General features: G+C 44.2%; 1 protein-coding gene and 1 long non-coding RNA gene across 12 annotated transcripts in view; both read right to left on the reverse strand.

Annotated features, from left to right (window-relative positions):
• The window catches only part of FAT1 (FAT atypical cadherin 1), a 135,377-nt gene extending 127,698 nt beyond the window's left edge, over positions 1 to 7,679 (reverse strand). For 5 of the 11 annotated variants that reach the window (XM_043559410.1, XM_043559392.1, XM_043559420.1 and 2 more), the window contains exon 1: positions 6,614 to 7,676. The gene's annotated coding sequence lies outside the window, so the exon portion shown is untranslated. Of the gene's footprint in view, positions 1 to 3,879; positions 4,460 to 5,733; positions 5,915 to 6,613 lie in introns of those variants that run through there. The other 6 variants (XR_006294073.1, XM_043559437.1, XM_043559446.1 and 3 more) reach the window with 4 other exon arrangements.
• A 4,868-nt stretch (positions 7,680 to 12,547) lies between these two features.
• LOC122467547 lies at positions 12,548 to 20,883 on the reverse strand. The gene is made up of 2 exons (XR_006293005.1): positions 20,736 to 20,883; positions 12,548 to 13,000 (listed from the first exon to the last, which is right to left on the reverse strand). It is a non-coding gene; the product is annotated as an uncharacterized LOC122467547 (long non-coding RNA).
• Positions 20,884 to 21,171: the final 288 nt, after the last annotated feature.

Here is a 21,171-nt window from a genome sequence, read left to right on the forward strand (position 1 = left end):
TTTGTCACCTAGTTCCTATCTGTATTTACTCAGGCACAAGATCTCATAGCTTTCAAAGCAGTATTCCTGTGTTCTTACCATCCCCCCCCAACTTAGCCCATCTACCACAGTCAAATTAATCTCATTAAAACTTCTTTGCAATATTAGTCCCTAGTTTGAAAATATTCCGGGTTTCCCCTTAGCCTGCTGATTAAGTATATTCTTCTTAGCCTTGTACTAAAGACTAAAGACCTCCACCTGCTTCCTAATTGGATCTCCCAATAGTACTATTTCAAGCCAAAAAGGTGGACTTTCCACAGGCTGGAAACCACCAAGCTGTCCAGAGCAGGTGACACCACCTAGTGGTGAGGCCTCTAACCCTGTAAGATCTCTATCCCTTGCCTTCCTAAAAGGTAACCTCAACATTGGTCTTCCTGCCCTTCATTCCTCACATACTAGTTATTTTCTCACTTTTCTACATTTCTTTCTTTCCACCACTTCTGAACACCTGCCCCATAAAAACCTGTCCTCCCTGTCTATAACCCAACGTACGTCCAGATCATAGACATTCTATGTTCTACTTGCACAAAGGAAAAAAACAAGCCGCAAGTCATGGGAAAACAGGATTAAACAGGCATTGATGATAAATCAACCAACCCTTTTCCTAAAGATAACATGGTATGCTCTCAGCATACCGCAAATCATGTCATAACTAAGGTTTCTACAATTTGCTTTATATGTGTCATTTCCTCTCCTTAAATTATTCCCTCCTGATTCACTGTTCCCTCAGAACTCACCCTATCCTACCTAATATCCACCTACCTGCCATGCCCAGCTCAATGAAGTGCTAGGATGAACTCCCCTGCTCTTAACACACTGGGTTTAACTATTTTCTGTCCTCCTGCCACTCTGCGCTGTAAGCTCCCTGAGGGAAGGAAATGCGATTTGCTCACCCTGTATCCTGTGTCCAGCCCAATGTCTGGCAAAGAGGAGATCCATAGGCGCTGAGTTCATGAATGGACAGATGGCTGAGGGTGGAGAATGGAAGGCAGGACTCTAGGAGAGGAGGGGTAACACGGGAAAATACACATCCATTCTTCTGAAATTAACAGAAAATCCAGGTGCAACCACCAGGCCAGTAACAACAGTGCAGATGGCTCTGATTTCTAGCAGCTGAGCAACAGGGTCACCACCCACCTCAAAATGCTTCCAAATTGGCTGGAAGAGAGGCCAGATCAGTTTCTGTGATGCAGAGCTTATTTTGAAGCTCTATGCTTGGATATTCTACGAAGGATTAAATACCACTTGGTTTTCCTAAATAGTTTGTAAAAAGACTACAGGTTCATCTCCACACATATAATAAACCTTTGGAATTAAGAATTTTGGCAATATATTTAAATCTGGGACCTAAAGGTTAAGTTTAAGTTTCTAAAAACTTTAAAACATGAAATATTCAGATTCGTCATCTGACTGAATACGTTTTAAAGTCAGCAAAGAAAATGACAACTCTCTGATCTTAAATGAATTACCTGAATCACTGATTTCAAAAATTCTTTCCAGTGCCTAAGGATAAACTAACACTTGCAAATTGACCAATTAAGTGAGACAAAAAAAATAGTTTGGCGTGATTGTCTATATAATTTGGTCAAAAGAAAGCTTACCTACTGCAATTTCCCACTCATAAAAGATTAAACAGACACCTAGCCTTATGGCTTCCTGCTATTAAATCAGGTCCTTTAGGCCACAAATTAGGCCACTGAGACAACATTTAATGCAACAATAATGCACTAATTTGATTCAGTTTACTCAGTCTATGTAAAATCAGCCAAACTTGGGTGGAAAGCAGGTGGTGGTAGACTTGATAAGGGAGGTTAAATAATCTGTAAGATCCCTTTCACCTCTAACATTCAAAGAAATAACTGCTTCCAAGGTGGCTCATGAACTAAGTCTAAAGATACACACGAGAGGGGCAGGGTTGCTGGTAAACCAAAACAGTTGTTAGTCTGCACGTAATTTTCAGATTCCCATCTTGGCACTTGTCCACAACGTGGATTAAATGATCTATTAACATGATGAGAACTCACTGGGGTAACTTCTAGTGACTAATTAAAAGATACAAGTAAAATACAGGTGGCCTAAATGCTTTTATTAAGTCCTCTAACAATCTACCTTCCTTTCAGAGTGACAAAGAATTTGGCTCATTTAAGACATTCTTTTTCAAGAAATGGGTACACAAATGCACACTTTATTCAAATCAAACCTTACACTGAACCTGTTAAATGCCATGTTTGGCTTAACTTAGAGTTAGATCAATTGTTTTTTAAAAATTATGTAGTGTTTTAAGTATTTTTAAATCCATCTTGAAGTTTAATGATGACAGTGAGACAATTCCAACTGTGGAACCAAAGCTGTCCTTTTAAAACTCAAAAGATAAAGGCAAAACTGACCTATATAACTGCAGAAAAAACACATTTTCATGAATAACTATCAACTGGATATGTTGGGTTAACCACTACATCTCCAAGAATGGCACGGGAAAACATCACTAAAACCTAGTTTTAACACGTGCAGAGATCAACTACTGAACCCGATATGTCGCAACCCACAAAGCCTCAAGAGGCTGCCTTTCTAAAAGACAAATAAATGAAGATCATCTGCCTTTTAAATGTTTCCCAATTTTAAGAGTCAGTGTAAATATCCAGGAAAGAAAAGAAAAGAAAAGAAAAGAAAAGAAAAGAAAAGAAATTTACTCTACCAAGCACAGAGTTAACAAAAGCCACTTAATGAAACTGTAGTTCAAACACAGGCCCCCCCCCACAAAAAACTTAAATGCATAAAAAATATTTGAGTTTACCCTTCTAAAGCATACAATTGTGTCCTTGTTTTCAAAGCTCTGCAATTCACATCAATGGGAACAAAAAAATCTCAAAGAGACAACACAAAGTTAGCTTCCTGGAAGAAAGCACTCTAAGAAAAAGCACTGAAGAATGAGGATCCCTCTTTAAAAAAAAAAAAAAAAAAAAGACCTTACAAGTTTCTCCTCCAGGGGAAAAAAAAAAAAAACCTAATAAACAGCACATTTTGCAAATGTTTAGCCCCGCAATTTATCAATCGCACCTCGTCTACCTACATTCAACCAGTTAGTACTTAACCCTCAGAGCAGCGCTCCCTCGGGGCACAAAACATCTAAGAGAAACTGCGACTCCATTTCAAAGATCCCATCTCCTTGGCTACTGGCCTCGCCTTTCATCTCCCCAACGCTGGGACTCTCATAAATTGGAAGAATTAACCTAGGGCGAGATCGGTTAAGTCATTAGCGGGTTCGAGAATTACCGGGGAAGGGGAGCGGAGCGCGGCGGCGAAGTTTCCGAGCTCCAGGGCGCAGCGGAAGTCCTCGCCTCGCCCTCCGGCCGCCCGGTAGCCCCGCGCCGCGGCCGCCGCTCTGATTTCCAGCAATGGCTCCAGGACCAGACCCGTGCAGCCCCGGCCGCCGCCGCAGCCTGCAGCCCGCGCGCGGCGGCACTCGGCTCGGCAATTACCATTCGGTTCACGTTGCAAACTGTCCCCCTCCCACCTCTCCGCCCCCGCATCCTCCGCCGGCCGCCTAATCCTGAGCGGGTCCTGAACTTTCCAAGTGGGCAGGCGCCACGGCACTACCAACCTTCCAGCCGGGCTTGCTTTCATCCCTTGTCCCAGAGCACCGGCAGGAGCGCGCTCCTGGGCCGGACGGTGCGGGGAAAGCACCCAAAGAGCCGAAAAGTCCGCCACCCAGAAGCAGCAAGTTGCATGCCTACCGAGCGCAGACGGCTCCGGCCCGGCCGCGCACGGGCAAACGCGGCGCGGCGCTGCGCCCCTTGCCCACCCGCCCCGCAGCCCCAGCTTCGTTTCTAGCAAACTTACAGCAAAGTTGGCCCCAAGTGGCAGCGACGCTCTCGGGGACGCGCGCCTCGCCGCCTCAGCGCGCGCCCGAGCGGGGGCCAGGTCCTCCGGGGGCCTCACTGGGCCCACGGGTCCGCATGATGTCGGCGGCCCTGCCTCCCTCTCCGTGCGCCCCGCTCGGAGGCCACTGCTCGCCGCCCGCGCGCCCCACTCCGCGGCCGCCGGGCTAAGCACCGGCGCTTCACGCGCTGGGCGCGGAATATATCCCTCCGCCCGCAGCCACGCCTGCGAGCGCCGGCGCTCGTTTCTCCCGCGCGGAAACTCGATCTGACTTTCCCTGGCGGCCAGACTCTGAGCCTGCGGGTCCCGGGCAACAACGCCCCGCCACGGGTCAGTGATCCCTTGCCGCCAGAGCCGCCAGCTCCTTCCGAGGAGACGAGCGAGTGCCCAGGGTGATCTTGCGACACTCCGAGGAACAGTGTGCGGCTTGCTCTAGTGCGGATGTTGGTTACGGCTAGCACACAGATCTGTGCAGGGAATTAATACGGAATGTTTCCTGCTAGGAAAGGGGAAACAGTTTAGCTTAGCTTAAAAAAAAAAAAAAAAGTGAGCTTCCTCCGTCTCCCTTTAGATTGCCTAGCACCTTCAGGGAATTCTTAAATCTGCATTTGAAAGCCTCGGTTCTGGGTCTGCAATTGCTCGGTGGAATAAAATCTTCCAAAAGGTCTCAAAAGGAATGCAGTTAGATCGGATCTACTTCCTTCTTCAGTGTGCACGAAGATCCAGGGAAAATGAAAGCGCTTCCTTTGCCACCTCTTTATGCAGAGCTGGTTAAATCCCATAACCTCCCCGACCCTGGTTACGAACCCCAACGCCGGCCTCTTCCGGCGGACACCCCCGACTCCCACGTCTGCGGGACAAAAGGCTGCTCTGCCGCCTCGTGCGCTTTCCCAGCCGGCAAGTCAGCGGCACAAAGTGTGAACCCAGTCTAATGTTAAACTACAAGTTCCCTAGGGACAAGGGGAAGCCCCCGAGCGTCTAGCTGCCCCACTCGGGGAAGCCCGCTCCCCGCCCCACGCCCGAGCGCGCAGTCCCGGTCCTGGGGCTGTGAGACCATCCTCGGCCCGGGCAATCTCCAGACGCGGGCTCCGCACGGCTGAGACTCAGCCGAAGCCCGGAGTGGTCCCGGGCATTGGAAAACAGCCCACAAAAGAGGGCGGACATGATCTCGGAAAGTTTGTGGGACTCGAACGTTTAACACTGTGAGGACAAAGAGATCCGATTTCCCCGGAACCGGTGGAGGGGACTTCAGGGAGAGCTGCGAAGCACATGCGAGCGAGGGTGTCTAGGCTTAAAGAGAGACATTCCTTGGTTCAAAGTTAATGGAGTCTCTTCCTAAACCATATTAAAGAAGGCGTTTGAAAAAATGAAGGTGTCTAGCAGGTTATGGCTGGGAAGGAAAAATAACGCCTGCAGAATGAATGTACTGATTCGCAGCACTAAGAGTATCTGGTGTACTCCCTGCGCAGTATTTAGAATACACACATATTCATTCACACACCCAGCAAACACCATCATCCAAACGCTTGGCCATCGTCATAAATGCGCAAAGTGCTCCTGGAGTTACAGGTCAATTTTATACTTGGAACACCTCGAAAATAGACGACCTGATCTCCAAGCTCTACCGGTATGCGCCCCTTGCCGAATTCTAACTCTCAAGAAATCACAGTCACGCAAGAACGCCAACAGTGTGCTGGGGGAGTGAGGTAGAGTTGGAGGACAAGGAAGAACACTGAAAAGTAAAAAGACACCATCCCGTAACATGAAATCACAAGATGCTATAAACGCCACGAAAGAATTCCTGAACAAAATTACCATTCATTAATAAATAAAAACGCCTATTAGAGCTAAAACATCTGTTTGGCAATCCCGATTTTCCAGGCTCACTGCGAAACCTAATTGCCTGAAGAAGTTGCACTTTTTCGCCACAGGAACAGCCGAGAGCCAGAGATGGAGATTCCAGACTCGCGACGACACGTTTTCCTGATCCTTTAGCCTAAACGAAACGAAATAGAGATGGCTCTTTGCTACCATCGAATTACCCTCACAAGAAAGAGTAATGTAGTTGAAGCTCTACGTTCGTCCTTTCAATAGTCGGCCCTCCCTAACCTTGTCCCCAAAGGCTTTTGGAAATAAGGGGAATAGGGGACGGTTCCTGAAAACAAAAACGCTTTCCTCCAGCCCTGCCTTTCTATCCAGTCCACCCAAGCCAGTATTTGGAAATTAGAGAATGGGCCGTAATGGGTGGTAAGTGAAGGCTGGGAGCTCACGCCCACGTCCCAGGAGCGCCCAGCAGGTCCAAGTTCTCGGTCCGCGCGGAACCCAGCAGGGACCGCGCGCCTTGCCGGGTGTCCGGACTAGAGGGCGCTGCGCCACTGCAGATCACGCGGCCCCCGTTGCGCCCTCCCTGGGCACCATTTCTATAATAAGTTACATTCAAAATAATGCACAAACAGCATAGCTTTTCAAGTTCTTTTGAACACTGCTATGTACGTATTTTATGAATTCCAAAACCTGTGCAGACTGATCTTTCATTCCCGAGGCATGTACAACCAGAGGGGTGTGCAGCTCGCCAAGAAGAGAGCCTGTAGGATGCACACGCTTCCCTGCACTAGCTCAGAGCCAAACAGCCCCACGTAATTTCATTTACGTTTAAACTTAAATACAAAAGGCTTGCACTAAACAAAGAACTTACCAGTTCAGCCGAGTCCTTGGATGCAGGCTTTAAAGTCCTCGGTAGCTCCGTAATCCCCACGCAATTTGGATATTTGTTAAAAAGCCGTATCTGAAGTACCAACTTTGACTCCCTCGGATCTTCAGCATGTCCCCAACGAGAGCGCGATCCGCCGGCGCTGCCCGGACCCAGGTGGCCACATCTCCGGAGGCTCCCGTCCTGGGTGGAAAGTTGCACACCAAAAGGAGGCGAAATGAGAGTGCGCGAGGGCTACGGAGAGGGCCGAGGAGAAGCCAAGTTTGTCAGGACATGTCCAGGCAGCAAGCCGCTGAGTTTGGGAGTTGCGGCCGGGAACTGCGGCGGATCGCTGCCTCTTTCCCCACTCCCTCCCTCTTGGAGGAGGTGGGGGAGGGGAGGTGACGTCAGCGCCCCGCCTCGCCCCCCGCCCCGCCGCGAGGATGGGATTCTCCTGCGGGGTCCGCCTCCCCGACAGTAGCACCGAGCGAGCCAGGGGCCGGAGCGGTCTCCGCTGCCGCAGCGCTCTTTTCCCGGAGGCTTGTGTCCCTCTCCACCGTGCGACGTCTCCCCGGCTCTACCGAGCGCCGGCGTTCCTCGCACTCAGCACCGGAACGGCCCCGGAGCCCCGCGGCGCGCACCCCTCTGCTTTTCCTTTTGGGCAAGCCCCCTCCGGCAGCGTTTCCCACGCGTCGAACTGCAGGTGATGCTCTCCCTCTTCTGCAGCTGAAATTCGTCGCGACGTGTCGCTTGCCGGGTTTTTGCAGGGCGGAAGCGAGGACAGTCTCTGCAGACTGGCCTGGACGACTTGTACTTTGTAGCCCTCCAACTTCTGGATGTGATGTATTTTAAATAGCTCTTGTCCTCTAGCGCTGTTTGTGGTCTTTGTATTGAACATCACAGAGCCATATTTTAATTTTCAAATCCTTTGCAACATCGCCTACGTTTTGACACGGTACTCCGAAGCGTATAAGGTTCCGAGGGGTGTGGGGGAAGTGATGGAGGAGGAGCCAATTTTTAACGTTTCTTACAAACCGTCCTTAGGGATAGGGGCCAATACACAAATCAGTCGTCTACTCGTAATGTAGAGCAAGATAAACGCAAACACTATTGAAATTTAATTTATAAATGAATGTGTCGTTTTTATGTAAGCGTCCAGACTCCTGGAAAATATCTACTGTGGAACGTGTGTTGGTTGTGGTTGGGTGTTTTTTTTTTTTTTTTTTTTTTTTTTCCCTAATGCCGCTGATGTACCAAAATAAAATCTATCCTGAACAGCGTGAAATTCCCAGGGTGCCATTTCTGGGAGTTGACACTGTCCACAGAAGGTTGTCATTAAAATAAAGAGGACCCTGAAAAGGGCGAGGACGCTGGGAGCATGATCTATCAGTACATTTGCAGCCATTGATGTAAATCTGCCTGTCTGTTTAGCTGGTCTTTCTCTTTGAAAGGTAAAGAGCAAAAACCCTGAGGACCCTGGAAACAAGGCAAGGAGTTGAACAGAAGGAAGATTAAATGTTGGAGCATTGTATATGCTTAGCCTTGAGGAAATCCTGTAACTTCTCTAAATTTCAGTTTTCTCATCTGTGGTAAGGGGATAATATCTGTTTCACTCTGAAAAATGTATTCGTGTATTTATTCATTCAAAAAATATTTATTGAATGCCATTTCTTTGCCAGAGAGATAACATTCATTCACGTGGGCCACACTTCCACTGAGCATCATATAAAGTGTCGAGCAAGCACACAGTAGTAAATCAATAGCAGTTTTCTTACCCTCTCTATTTTCGCAGCGTGTCAGCTTTCACATCCCTAAAATTAGCAAGAGATAAAGGGAGGTTATCACAAATGATTCGAGATACATTGTGATTTAGAAGGGAGGAGAGGGCAGGGAGAAGCTAGGAGACAGAGAATTTTGGGAAAGGACCTTAGAGGCCTGAGCAGACCAGAGGGCAGTGGAAGGTGCCAGATTCCTGAGGAGGGAGGAGACAATCAAAAGAAAGACTGGCTTGGGAGGCCAGCCTGTCCCTGCAGAGGACAGACTTCTCATGCTTCACTATTTCAAGTACACAGGCCCACTCCTTTTATGTCAATAGCTGAAATTAGAAATTGACCACATATTACAAGTTCTCATAAATGAGGCACATCAATTTTTCCCAGATGCTGCTGTGCAAGTCAATTCGGTGTGCTCTACAAGTCTTTAGAGTTATCCTGTAAATCAAAGTTTCCCCATGTAAAAAAAAAAAAATCATAAACAAAAGAAACTTATCTATAATCGATGGTATTAATCAAAATAGCTGTTTTTAAAAACACAGTGCGAGACCGGGGCACCTGGCTGGCTCAGTCCATAGAGCACGTGGTGACTCTTGATCTCAGGGTTGTGAGTTTGAGCCCTATGTTGGGTATAGAGATTACTAAAAAAAAAAAAAAAAAAAAAAAAAAAAAAAAAAAAGAGAGAGAGAGAGAGAAAGAAAAGAAAAAGAAAAAGAAAGAAAGAAAGAAAAACTGAAAAAAAAATTAACAAAGTAAGAGGAGAGAAAACTTTTAACAGCCTCCAGACCTGCATGGTCCAATACCATAAGTAGACACTAGCCACAAGTGGCTGTTTAAATTTATGTACAATTCAGTTATTTTGGTCTCACTGGCTACGATTCAAGTACACAATATCAGCTTGTGACTAGTGGCTACCTGTTGTTCGGGGTCAATTAAAGAATATTTTCATCATGACGGAGAATTCTACTGGACAGCATTGTTATGGACTTTGCTATTGTTTTTGGAGAGCTACACCAGGTATTATAGTGTTTCATGCACCCAGTATTGAGTCACTTGCAAAGTAAAACAAAAACACAACCAGAATCACAGCAGATTCACTCATCCCACAAATATTTATCAAGTACCAACGATATGCTATGTGACATTATAAAGGACTCGAATTTTAAGGAGTTTTATCTGTTTGGTGATTAAGAAATATTAACATGGCCTAACATAGGCTTTTAATTGTTTTCTTTCATTGCTGAATACTAAACCCCAGGGGAAATCACTACATTTAAAGCAGAAAAGAATTCTAAGACATGTTTAGGCCTTGTCCTAAGATTAAATAATTCTAAGTAGTCTGGCCTCTGGTATCCCACCCTCTGTGATCCTTCTCACGGCTTTCTCCTCCGCCTGCACTCCCTTCCTGCCTACACTTCCTGGAGGTAACACCCTCTTCCGCCCTCTCCACTTCCCCAGCTTTGGAATTATTTTACTCTTTGCATTCAAATACAGCTCTCCTCCGGGATCTGCTTGTTACTCTCCAAGGGGGCCATTAGAGCAGACAACTACTCAATCTAAGAATCAGTAGCAGTTAACTACGGGTATGAATATGTTAATATTTCTAGTCCCTTCCAAGGGCATTATAACAAGGGCTTTCTTAAACCTAAATCTTAATGATGACACTTTATTCTAATGGTGAAATTCCAGATGCCATGGCCAATTAGGCAAATATTTGGAGGTATTACAATTCACCTACTGGATGACTATTAAAAAAAAAAAAAAAGGTAACCTTCATTTTAGAGATAAACACATAGTGGCATAGGCTGGTTGTGGATATTCTGTCATGACAAATATAAGATCTTCACCCCCAGCTGGTTTGGGAACAGATCTTGCTGGATAGATGTAATTCTTATGATGTTTTTCTCAGCTCAGTGATTGAATGATCTCAAGCCTACCTTTTTGACCAGTAAGCAATGAATCATTCAGAATCTGTTAAAGCCCTTTTCCAACAGAGGTAGTAGAAAGAACATCACACTCAAGGTCAGGAGATCTGGTTTGAGTCTTGTCTTTGCCACATAAAATCTAGTGTATTTGCTTATTACTGAATTTGGGGAGTCTCACTTTCCTTAATAAAGGAATCTCTAAGAAAACAAACAAAAATGTGCCCTGACAGTTGGGAGATACCAACTATATCAAATTGTTTGATACAATTTGATAATTACTACAGTATCATTATTCTCGATTTACACGCAATTTCTCACCTTACCACTACATCCCAGCTATGAGGCTTTGTAGAACCAAGAGTAAAAAGTAACTTTGATTTGATGCCAATTATGCCCCAGACTCTGCTCCCACCTCTTTGTATGCATCATTTCATGCGATTCTTACAAAATCCTATAAGGTATTAGCAATTAATACCCTACCACCTTGTTCCAGATGAGAAACTAAAGTTAGGTAGATTAGGTAACACTCTTATCAGTATAATGCACTAACTCCAATACCCTGTACCTCATTTGAACCCTTTATGAACCAAGGTGGCTGTTGTCAGCAATGTTGTGGTTCAAGAAGCAACCTAAGAGAATAAAAAATCTATCAAATGATGGCTGGAGGAAGATGTTCCTTTGAAGCAGCTACACCGAGTATGGAGAAGGAACTGTCTTAAAGTGGGTCATTTAATCACAGAATGAGAGCATCACTGATTGTGTTTAGGAATATATGTGTAATACACATTATTTGTTTGGCTTTCCCATTTTTCTAGGCAGATATACATACTCTTAAACTTATTTTGATTCAAAATCATTGTCTGACTTCTAACTTCTTTAATCTGAACAGCAGGAAAAATGCACACCAATTGTTCTCAATGAATTCTGACAAGGACCATCTCACTGGATTTCATGATCAGTGTTTCATTTTACACTTCACTTTTCCTTTTCCTGGTCTGCAACCACTAGTGTTTCTATCTCTCTCCAATTCTCCTTTCTTTCTTTCTTTTATACATTCCCATAAGACTATGCGGGAAATTCCCTCTACCAATACTTTTTGACTACTAAGATCCCATCCCTTTTCTTGGTAGAATTGTTTTGGTCGTCAAAGCTAATATGATACAGAGATGAAAAGAATCCCATTTCGGAAATGAGACTTGTAATAGTCCCCCAAAGACCTTTCTCTAAAAGATGATCTATCCAAGCCCAAAGGATAATTCTGTATCATTTGTCATGAGCATATGGGCCAACTATAGCCAATGACATGTCAGAGAAAGTTTCCTGAAGGCTCCTGGAAAAAGAAAATGTTCTTCCTCCTAAGAGAGATCCACAAGAGACAGTGTGTGTCTCTGTGGACATTGTCAGATTAGGATGTCATGCCTGGGACTATTACAGTTTTCTTACTTGCTGAGGATGAGGCCTAAACCAGGGAAAGCAGATAAGGGTTCTCAGTGACATTGAATCAACTGTCTCTGAAAGCCATCTTAACTCAAGACTTCTTTTTATAGGAGATCGTAAGTTTCCATCTTATTTAAGCTGGATTGTGTCAGATCTGGGGTGCTTGTAACTGACATCATCTCCTACAGCTAGATAATCCTTTTTCAAATATAGTAGGAATTATTTGAAAGAAAAAATAAATAGATGTACCTCTCAACTCATGGGTCAATAGGAATTGAGCCTGACTCTAACAACAAGATAAAACGATACGTGGAACTTTTCCTTAATGGTTAGAAGGAAGTTTTTAGATACATAATGATTCAGTCTCGCACACTGCCCGTTCTCCTACCATAATGAAGATGAAAATAAGGATAGGAAATTTTATTTGTTCAACTAAAAGATTTTCCTTCGTTCCTACTGTTCCTTCCTCTCAAGGGCCGAAGCATTTTTAGCATATTTCCCAATATCTTTGTACGGAATTCCCAGAAGTAATTTCTTAGAATCTGCAGTGATTGTTAACCAAACCGTGCTTTCAAACAATCACCAGAGGATAAAGCAGTCAGCTGCCGTGCCCACTGGCAATACATGCATGACGTTTGGGATATGTATCTATTTGTTCTTCCGATTCTCAGTATCTCATGCCAAGCCAAAAAGTGAAATCGGTTTATATTCACCATGGCCCACTTTGCCCACACTCCGCCCTCCATTGAAATAGAATCATTCAAGCAAAAACAAAAACAAAAAACTTTTTTCCTATTAAGATGGGCTATGGTTGAAGATAAGGTTATCTTTGAGTCAGCTTTATTGTTTTGCAGCTTTAAGAAGGAAGGTAGTCTACCTCTGCCCCTTTTTGAAGCAACGATGAGTAAAAAGCCTCTTCTCCTATGTGGGCAGATGTATGAGAGACAAAGAACAAAGCAATCTTTGTAGGGGAAGGTGGGTGAGAGGGGATTCTGGCCAAACTGACCTGACGGGATTCTTGCTGAAGGCAGCCAAGGTGACCCAATATTACCTGGGAGATGGCGGGACAAGAACATTTGATCAGATAGCCAGGGTGGGGGATTGTAACTTAGCCAACTCAACAGGATTCTTGCTACAGCTGGGTGATTCAGGCCTAACAAGGACAGACACCAAGGTCGAGGCCGAGAGTTTGGTCCAGGGGAGAGTGTTGTCAGTAGCTGGCTCCTTCACTTGCTTCTACTCCCCTGTAATTGTTTTTCCTGAAAAAAAAACAAAACAAAACAAAAAGAGAGGGACAACTGTTATTAATCAAGCTTCTAAGACCTTTTGAACCTTGGCTGTATTGTTTGCAGGTTAACATTATTAGTCTGTGTCGTTGGTTTATAAAAAAGCCAAACTGTTTAATTGAGGCAGGATCCAAATGGGTGAAGGCAGAGCGTGTAGAAGAGAGAGAAAGGAGTTAGAAGTCTGAGAATTTAAGTGAGTTTTGCCTCTAACATTCACTGGCAAGTTACTCGGCTTTTTAAATAGTGGTGTGATTTGCTGGCCTCTAAGATGGGCCCCAGTGATCCTCACTTCTGACATTCATACCTTTGGGTAATCTCCTCCCACATTTTACCAACCAGGGTCTGTGACAGTAGAATAAGCCCAAAGTGATGATATGTCATTTCTGAGATTAGGTTATAAAAAACACCAAGCACGTATGCTCTCTCTCTCTCTCTCTTTCTGTCTCTTTTATTATTTGCTCTGGGACAAGCCAAAGACCCCCATAGTGAAGAACTGAAGGCTTCTTCCACCAGCCATGGTTCCAACCAACTTGGAACCAACCAATTTGAAACTCCAAGCCTGAAGTAGTAGGATCTACCAGCCCCAGTCAAGCCTTCAGATGCATGCAGCCCCCAGAGACAGCTTGACTGCAAACTCATGAGGGACCCTGAGTCAGATCACCCAGCTAAGCTTCTCCCAGATTCCTGCCCCTCAGAAACTATGTGAGATAATAAATGTTTGCTATTTTAAGCTGCTAAATTTTGGGGGGAATTTGTTGCTCAGCAATAGATAAAAAATTTGGAATAATGGCTTCCTTCCAATAACATACTGAGGACTCAGAATAAGCGTGGATTAGAAAATATTTGGTAAACCTTAAAGGATTAAGTGAATGTTGGAGCCATACAAATAGATTGGAAGATAATATCTAGAACACCACTAACCCAAAGAACTTTGTGTGCGGATGGAAATGCTCAGTCCACGTTGTCCTGTATAGTATTACTGAACACTTGACATGCGGTGAGCACAAAATGAGGAACTGAAATTTTTATTTAATTTTGAATCACTTAAATTGAGACGGTCATAGGTGGCTAATGGCTACCATTTTGGACAGAGTGGGTCTGAGGGTTTCTACCCACAAATGACTTTTCCAAAACAGGGTCAAAAAGAACGCAACATTTAAAAGTCATGATCATGCCATCTTTACCAGTTACAAACTTCTGAAAGAGGATTTGTGTTTTTTATGAAGTCCAGAAATGACAGATTGAGTGGAAGTAATTATGTCTTTCCTTGTGTGAAAAAGAACCACGCGTTTTATAAAACTGGGGTTTTTTTGAGACCTCAGAGAGATTTCCTCTTGTGTGTGTGTGTGCAATTTATTGAACATGAAATTATGGACTCAACTGACTGTCTCACACGATGGCTAATTTGCACGATTGACTGAACAGGCATGCAATGAACCAAGTGCGCCCACAGTTACCTTAGCCACATGGGGCACGGCTGACTCATCCACCTGATGGGTGCGAGAGACTTAATAACTGAGTGGTTCTTGGCACCACCTTATTTAGTGATGTCATTTGGTAAATATGCCACCCCAGATGCTAACACAACGGCCCTAAGTTACTTGTAATGATAGTTAAGCCTAACTAGACATAGACTTAAGAGATCGTACTAGTTAAGGCTTGTAGGACGCCAGGCATGTCATGCTGTTAGTAGAGCGTACACGTTCATCTCGACGTTCTTAGTCTTCCTAAATAATATATGTTGAATTGTGCTCTGTAATAAAGCTGATATCACTTAAATGTTGACTCTGTCCTTAACCTAAAATCCCTTTGTCGTGTCACCGCGTGCCTTATATCCTCAAGCTTGCAGTCACATAAGTGTGAGACATCCACTACTGCTCCTGACACTGAGACAGGATAAAAGGGACTGGTTATCCCCACCCATGGAGAAAAGTACAATCCGATTCTTCCTTCATACTACGCACAAAAATATCCCACTGCCGAATTAAAGACCCAAGGCTCTAAGTCCCATTGTAAAAATAGTTAGAAGAAAATATAAGAAAATAATTTATTTGGGGCTATGGAAGGATTTGCTAGATAAGCCATACAACGTTCTAATCGCGAAAGAAAAGATTGGGCAATTCGATTACATAAAAATCAAGAACCTCTGTTTATCAAAAAACAGCATTTTAAAAAGTGAAAATGTGGGGTGCCTAGGTGGTTCAGTAGGGTAAGCATCCGACTCTTGACTTCGGCTCAGGTCATGATTCCACGGTTCATAGGTTGGAGCCCCACGTTGAGCTCTGTGCTGACAGCGTGGAGCCTGCTTGAGATTCTCTCCCCACACCCCCCACCCCCAGCCCTCCTCAGCTCACTTGCTTGCTCTCTCTCTCTCTCTCAAGATAAATAAACTTAAACATAAATAAATGAACTGAAAATGCAGGCCAAGGACTGGGAGAATGTTCATTTAACAAATATAATTGACAAAAAATGTAATATCTTTAATATAAAGAAGTCCTGCGTATCAAAAAGAAAAAGACTCAACAGAAAAACAGGAAAGATTCAATAGAATAATGGGATAAGTCACAAACCTGTAACTTGGAAGAGGAAATGAATAGTGATCGTACACATCACGGGGTAAACTGTGGCCCCCCAAATGTGCCTCCCTAATCCCTAAAACCTGTGAATGTGACCTTTTTGGGAAAGGGGTCTTTGCAGATGCGATTACATTAAGAATCTGGATCATTTTAATCATCCTTAATTATTCGAGTGGTCCTAAATCCAATGGCAAGAGGATTTAGAGGACATTCAGGAGAGAGACACCCAGACCAGTAAGGCCACAGGAAGGCAAAGGCTCTGTAGTCACGAGCCAAGGAATGCCCGGCACCACCAGAAACTGGGAGATGCAAAGAAGGATTCTTCCCGAGAGCCATCAGAAGGAGCACAACCATACCGACACCTTGATTTGGCACTTCTGGCCTCCAGAACTGTGGGAAAATACATTTTTGTTGTTTCAAGCCACCCAGTGCGGGGTAACAGGTGAAGGCAGCCCTAACAAACGAATGAGGTGCATAAGAAGAGAAACCTTTATTAGTAGAGAAATAAAAGTGAAGTCGTCAGTGTAATACCCTTATATACAAATCCTACTGGCAAGGGGCGCCTGGGTGGCTCAGTCAGTTAAGCACCTGCCTGCGGCTCAGGTCATGGTCTCACAGCTCGTGAGTTCGAGCCCCGCATCGGGCTCTGTGCTGACAGCTCGGAGACCGGAGCCTAGTTTGGATTCTGTGTCTCCCTCTCTCTCTCTGCCCCTCCCCCGCTCCTACTCTGTCTCTCTCTCTCTCTCTCAAAAAAAATGAACATTAAAAAAATTAAAAAAAAACAAATCATACTGGCAAAAATTAAGATGCCTGATCATATCAGAGGTGGCTCAACTTGAACTCTTAATACTGCACTGGTTGGATGCAACTGTTATTCTGATGCAAGTACGTGGGAGAACAATTGTGAAGATGAATCTGCATGTCCCCTCAAATCCAGCAATTCTCCACCAGGCTTAGTACACCCAAGAGGCACATACCCGAGTGATATGTATAAGAAAATTTATAGCAGTTTTTTTTTTAAGATTTTATCTTTAAGTAATCTCTACATCCCACATGGGGCTTGAACTCATGACCCTAAAATCAAGAGTCGCATGCTTCACTGACTGAGCTAGTCAGGCGCCCTGAAGTTTTATAGCAGCTTTGTTCATAATAACAAAAAACTGGAAACACACACACACACAAGAGAATGAAAAAATAAATTACACCATCTTCACATTGTGAAATTTTCACAGGGGAAATGAAATGTACTGTTGGTACACGTAACAATATGAATGATTTTTAGGAATAGAAGATGGGGTAAGAAATAGAAATTCTAGAAAATTTGTTCAAAATCCAGCAAAACAAAATGATATGTTGTGCGGGAAAATATGCATAAGGTATAAGCCTATTTGCTTTTAAAAAGGATCACGGCTTCTTGAGGAGAGAAGGCTGGTGGATGGGATAGCGAGATACATTCCGGCATAGGAATATTCTAGTTCTGAGATAGGGAATGGGTGCCTCGTCTATTGTATTCATTCTGTGCTTATTAACTTAAAAATACCTTATGTAAGTTCTTCTTTTAATATGTTATTATTAAAAATACGTAATACCAAAATGATACAACAGGAAAAGGAGAATGTTGTAGTAATTAGGGCGACCTAAAGCGATCGATGTGTCTGTTGAACACCTTTTGACAGGTATTTGGAGACGTGGAAGGCAGCAAGAATGGATATAAGCTCAAATTCAGGAACGGAAAGAAATAAAATGACCCCGGGCACATGTGTTGAAGTGAGCCTAGCTGGTTCAGTAGTTGGTAGAGAAATGGGCCAGCTCAGAGGAAGGGAGATAGATGGGACTGCCTAGATAAAAGTCTGCCACATCACAAAAGGCTTTCCTAGACACGTAGGAGTCATGCTTTGAGGAAAGATAAATTAGTGAGATCAAGAGGTCAACGGGAACAGGTGCTCTCTGGAAAAAAAAAACATGTCAGAGTACCCAGCTAGGATACCTACTTGGGCCTCTTGGCCAGGGGACAGACGGATATAACCTCGTAACTTGGCCTTATGTCAGCTGTTTGAAATGAGTGCGTGTGGAGATGGGCAGAGCTCAGGTGGTTTGTTTGTGTGTGTGTTTTGTTTTGTTTTGTTTTGTTTTTACCTGTATGCTTAGGTCTTTGGTACAAAACCCCAGGGCTTTGCACATTCACTTACTGGCTGTAGGGAATTACCCTATTTGAAATGTGCCATCTGTTTCCAGTTGGGACCCTAACGGACACAAGCGGGCCTATTAATTACCTCTCTCGAGCCAGCTGTTGGCAACGCTGGGCGTGGTTTCCTGGCAGCTATTACTGCACACTATTTGCCTATATTCTTTGTAAACAAAGGCGTCAGTACAGAGCGGTGATTCTCAAAGCGTGGTCTCACACAGAGCAGCACCAGCACCTGGGAACTCGTTAGAAATGCCAAGTTTGGCTGTACCCAAGACCCCCTGAATCCAATACCCTTGCGGGGGGGCTAAGCAATCTGCTTTAATGAACCTTTCAGGTGATTCCAGCAGGTGACCCATCAGCCGACGGAAATCCCAATAGATAGTGCAGCATCCTGAAGCCCAGAGCGGTCGAACTTTTATATTTTTTAATAAAAACTGTATCTTGGGTACAACGTGACGCTTTGATCTACATACGCGGAGTAAAGTTATTACTAGAGTCAAACTAATCAACATAGTCATCTCCTCACATAATTACCTTTCGCGTGTGTGTGGTAAGGGTACCTCCTGAGATCAACTTTCTGAGCAAATCTCCATTCTACAATACTAATGCCTATAATCATCATGGTGCACATCAGATCGCTAGAATTTATTCATCCCACATAACGGAAACTCTGCACCCTTTGACCAGTATCTCCCCGTTTTCTTCATCTCCCCACCCCTGGTAACTATCATTCCACTCTCTGCTTCTATGATTTTTGACTTTTTCTAGATTCTACACGTATGCAAAATCATGCAGTATTTTTCTTTCTGTGCCTGGCTTATTTCGCTTAGCATCATGTCCTCCAGACTCACCCATGTTGTTGCACATAGCAGGATCTCCTTCTTTTTAAAGGCTGAATAACACTCCTTATATATACACACCACCATTTCTTTATCCGTTTATCCATCAATGGAGACTGAAGTTGTTTCCACACCGTGGCTATTGCAAATAATGCTGCAAAAAACGTGGGAGTGCAGATATCCCTTCGCAGTATTGTTTTAATTTGCCTTGGCTATATGCCTAGAAGAGAGATTGTTGGATCATATGGTAGTTCTATTTTTAATTTTTTATGGAGGAAAACCTCCATACTGTTTTCCATAGTGACTATACCAATTTACATTCCCACCAACAGTGCACAAGGATTCCTCTCTTTCTCCACATCCTCACCAACATTTGTTATCTTTTGTCTTTTTGATAATGACCATCCTAACAAGTGTGAGTTGATATCTCGCTGTGGTTTTGATTTGCATTCCCCTGGTGATTAGTTATGTAGCCCATCTTTTCATGTGTCTGTTGGCCATGTGGCTGTCTTCTTTGGAAAAATGTCTATTCCTGTTTTCTGCCCATTTTTCAACCATGTTATTATCATTGCTATTCTTTCCATTAAGTTGTATGAGTTCCTTATATATTTTGTACACTAACCAGATATATAGCTGACAAATATTTTCTCCCATTCTGTAGGTTGCCTTTTCATTCTGTTTTCTTTCATGTGCAGATGCTTTGTATTTTTTTATGTTTATTTTGAGAAAGACAGGGAGAGAGAGAGAGAGTGAGAGGAACAGGGGCAAAGAGAGAGAGGGAGAGAGAGAGTCCCAAGTGGGCATTGTACTGTCAGCACAGAGCCCAACATGAGCTAGGCTCAAACTCTGCGATCATGACCTGAGCCTAAATCACATGTCAGATGCTTAACCAGCTGAGCCACCCAGGTGCCCCGGAAGCTTTAAAAAAAAAAAAAATTATTTATTTAGAGAGAGGAAGGGAGTGCACAGTGGGGGAAGGGCAGAGAGAGGGTGAGAGAGAATCCTAAGCAGGCTCTGCACTGATAGTGTAGTGCGAAGTGGGGCTCGATCCCACAAACCATGAGAGCACGACCTGTGCTGTGATCAAGAATCGGTTGCTTAGGGGCGCCTGGGTGGCGCAGTCGGTTAAGCGTCCGACTTCAGCCAGGTCACGATCTCGCGGTCCGTGAGTTCGAGCCCCGCGTCAGGCTCTGGGCTGATGGCTCGGAGCCTGTTTTCGATTCTGTGTCTCCCTCTCTCTCTGCCCCTCCCCCGTTCATGCTCTGTCTCTCTCTGTCCCAAAAGTAAATAAAAACGTTGAAAAAAAATTAAAAAAAAAAAAAAAAAGAAGCGGTTGCTTAACTGACTGAGCCACTCAGGCGCCCCAGCTCCCATAAGCTTTTTAGTTTGATGTAGCCTTTGTTTATTTTTGCTTTTGTTGCTTGTGCTTTTCATGTCATATCCAAAAAATCATAGCCAAGATCAATGTCAAGAAGCGTTCCCCCGTATTTTCTTCAAGGAGTTTTACCCATCCCAGGTATTTTGTCTAAGTCTTCGACCCATTTTGAGTAGATGTTTGTTTACAGTGTAAGGGTCTTAATTTCATCTTTTGCATGTAGATATCTAGTTTTCCCAGCACCATTTATTGAAGAGGCTCTCTTTAACCCACTGTGTATTCTAGGTGCCCATGGTGGAAATTAGTTAACACTGGGGCACCTGGCTGGCTCAGTTGATGGAGTGTAGGACTCTTGATCTCAGGGTTGTGGGTTCGAGCCCCACATTGGGTATGGAGATGACTTAAAAGTAAAATCTTAAAAAAAAAAGTTAACACTGTATGCTTGGGTTTATTTCTGAGCTTTCTATTCTGTTCCATTGGTCTATTTTTATGCCAGTATCAGTGTTTTAAGAACTATTACTTTGTAATATAATATAGCCTGAAGGGAGGAGGAAAGGGAGGGGTTATTAGGAACCAGGAAGAAAAGAGTCAGGTTTGGCCACCTTGAGAAAGAAGGGGCTTGCCAGTGCAAGGAAGGTCAGTGATATCGTCTGCAAGGCCCCATCTCCGGGGCACAGAGTTGAGTGCAAAAGGGGAGCAGGTGAAAGATATTAGGTACCTGCCAACTCACGTCTTTCACTTAGCAGATGAAAGTTGACAATGAGATGATGGTTCCAGCCACAGGCAACACACGTTCTGAGTTCTTGTCCCATTTTCTGCCGTCATGTGAGGAACCAGCACAGTCTGAGTCTGGCTGACTGAGATTTGTGGGATTCTCCAACACTACAGAAATGGAAGAGGTTAGGAGGGAAGCTCGGAGACAAGGGGAAACCATTCCCTCCACATGAATTTAATGTGGGGTGCATCTCCGGGGATCCTCATGCCATCATGCAAAGTGACCCAAGGCCATTTCAACAATGTCCTAAATAGATTACTTTATTGGAGATTAATGACCTGAAGGCTCCTGTTGAAGAGATTTGTGTTAGTGGCATCATCATCTGATTGCACAGCTCACACCCTTCCCAAGCCTCAGAGTGAGGGGAGAAAAGCAAAGCGAGACAAATTTC

Source organism: Prionailurus bengalensis, chromosome B1, assembly GCF_016509475.1.
Source record: "Prionailurus bengalensis isolate Pbe53 chromosome B1, Fcat_Pben_1.1_paternal_pri, whole genome shotgun sequence".
Lineage (NCBI taxonomy): Eukaryota > Metazoa > Chordata > Mammalia > Carnivora > Felidae > Prionailurus > Prionailurus bengalensis.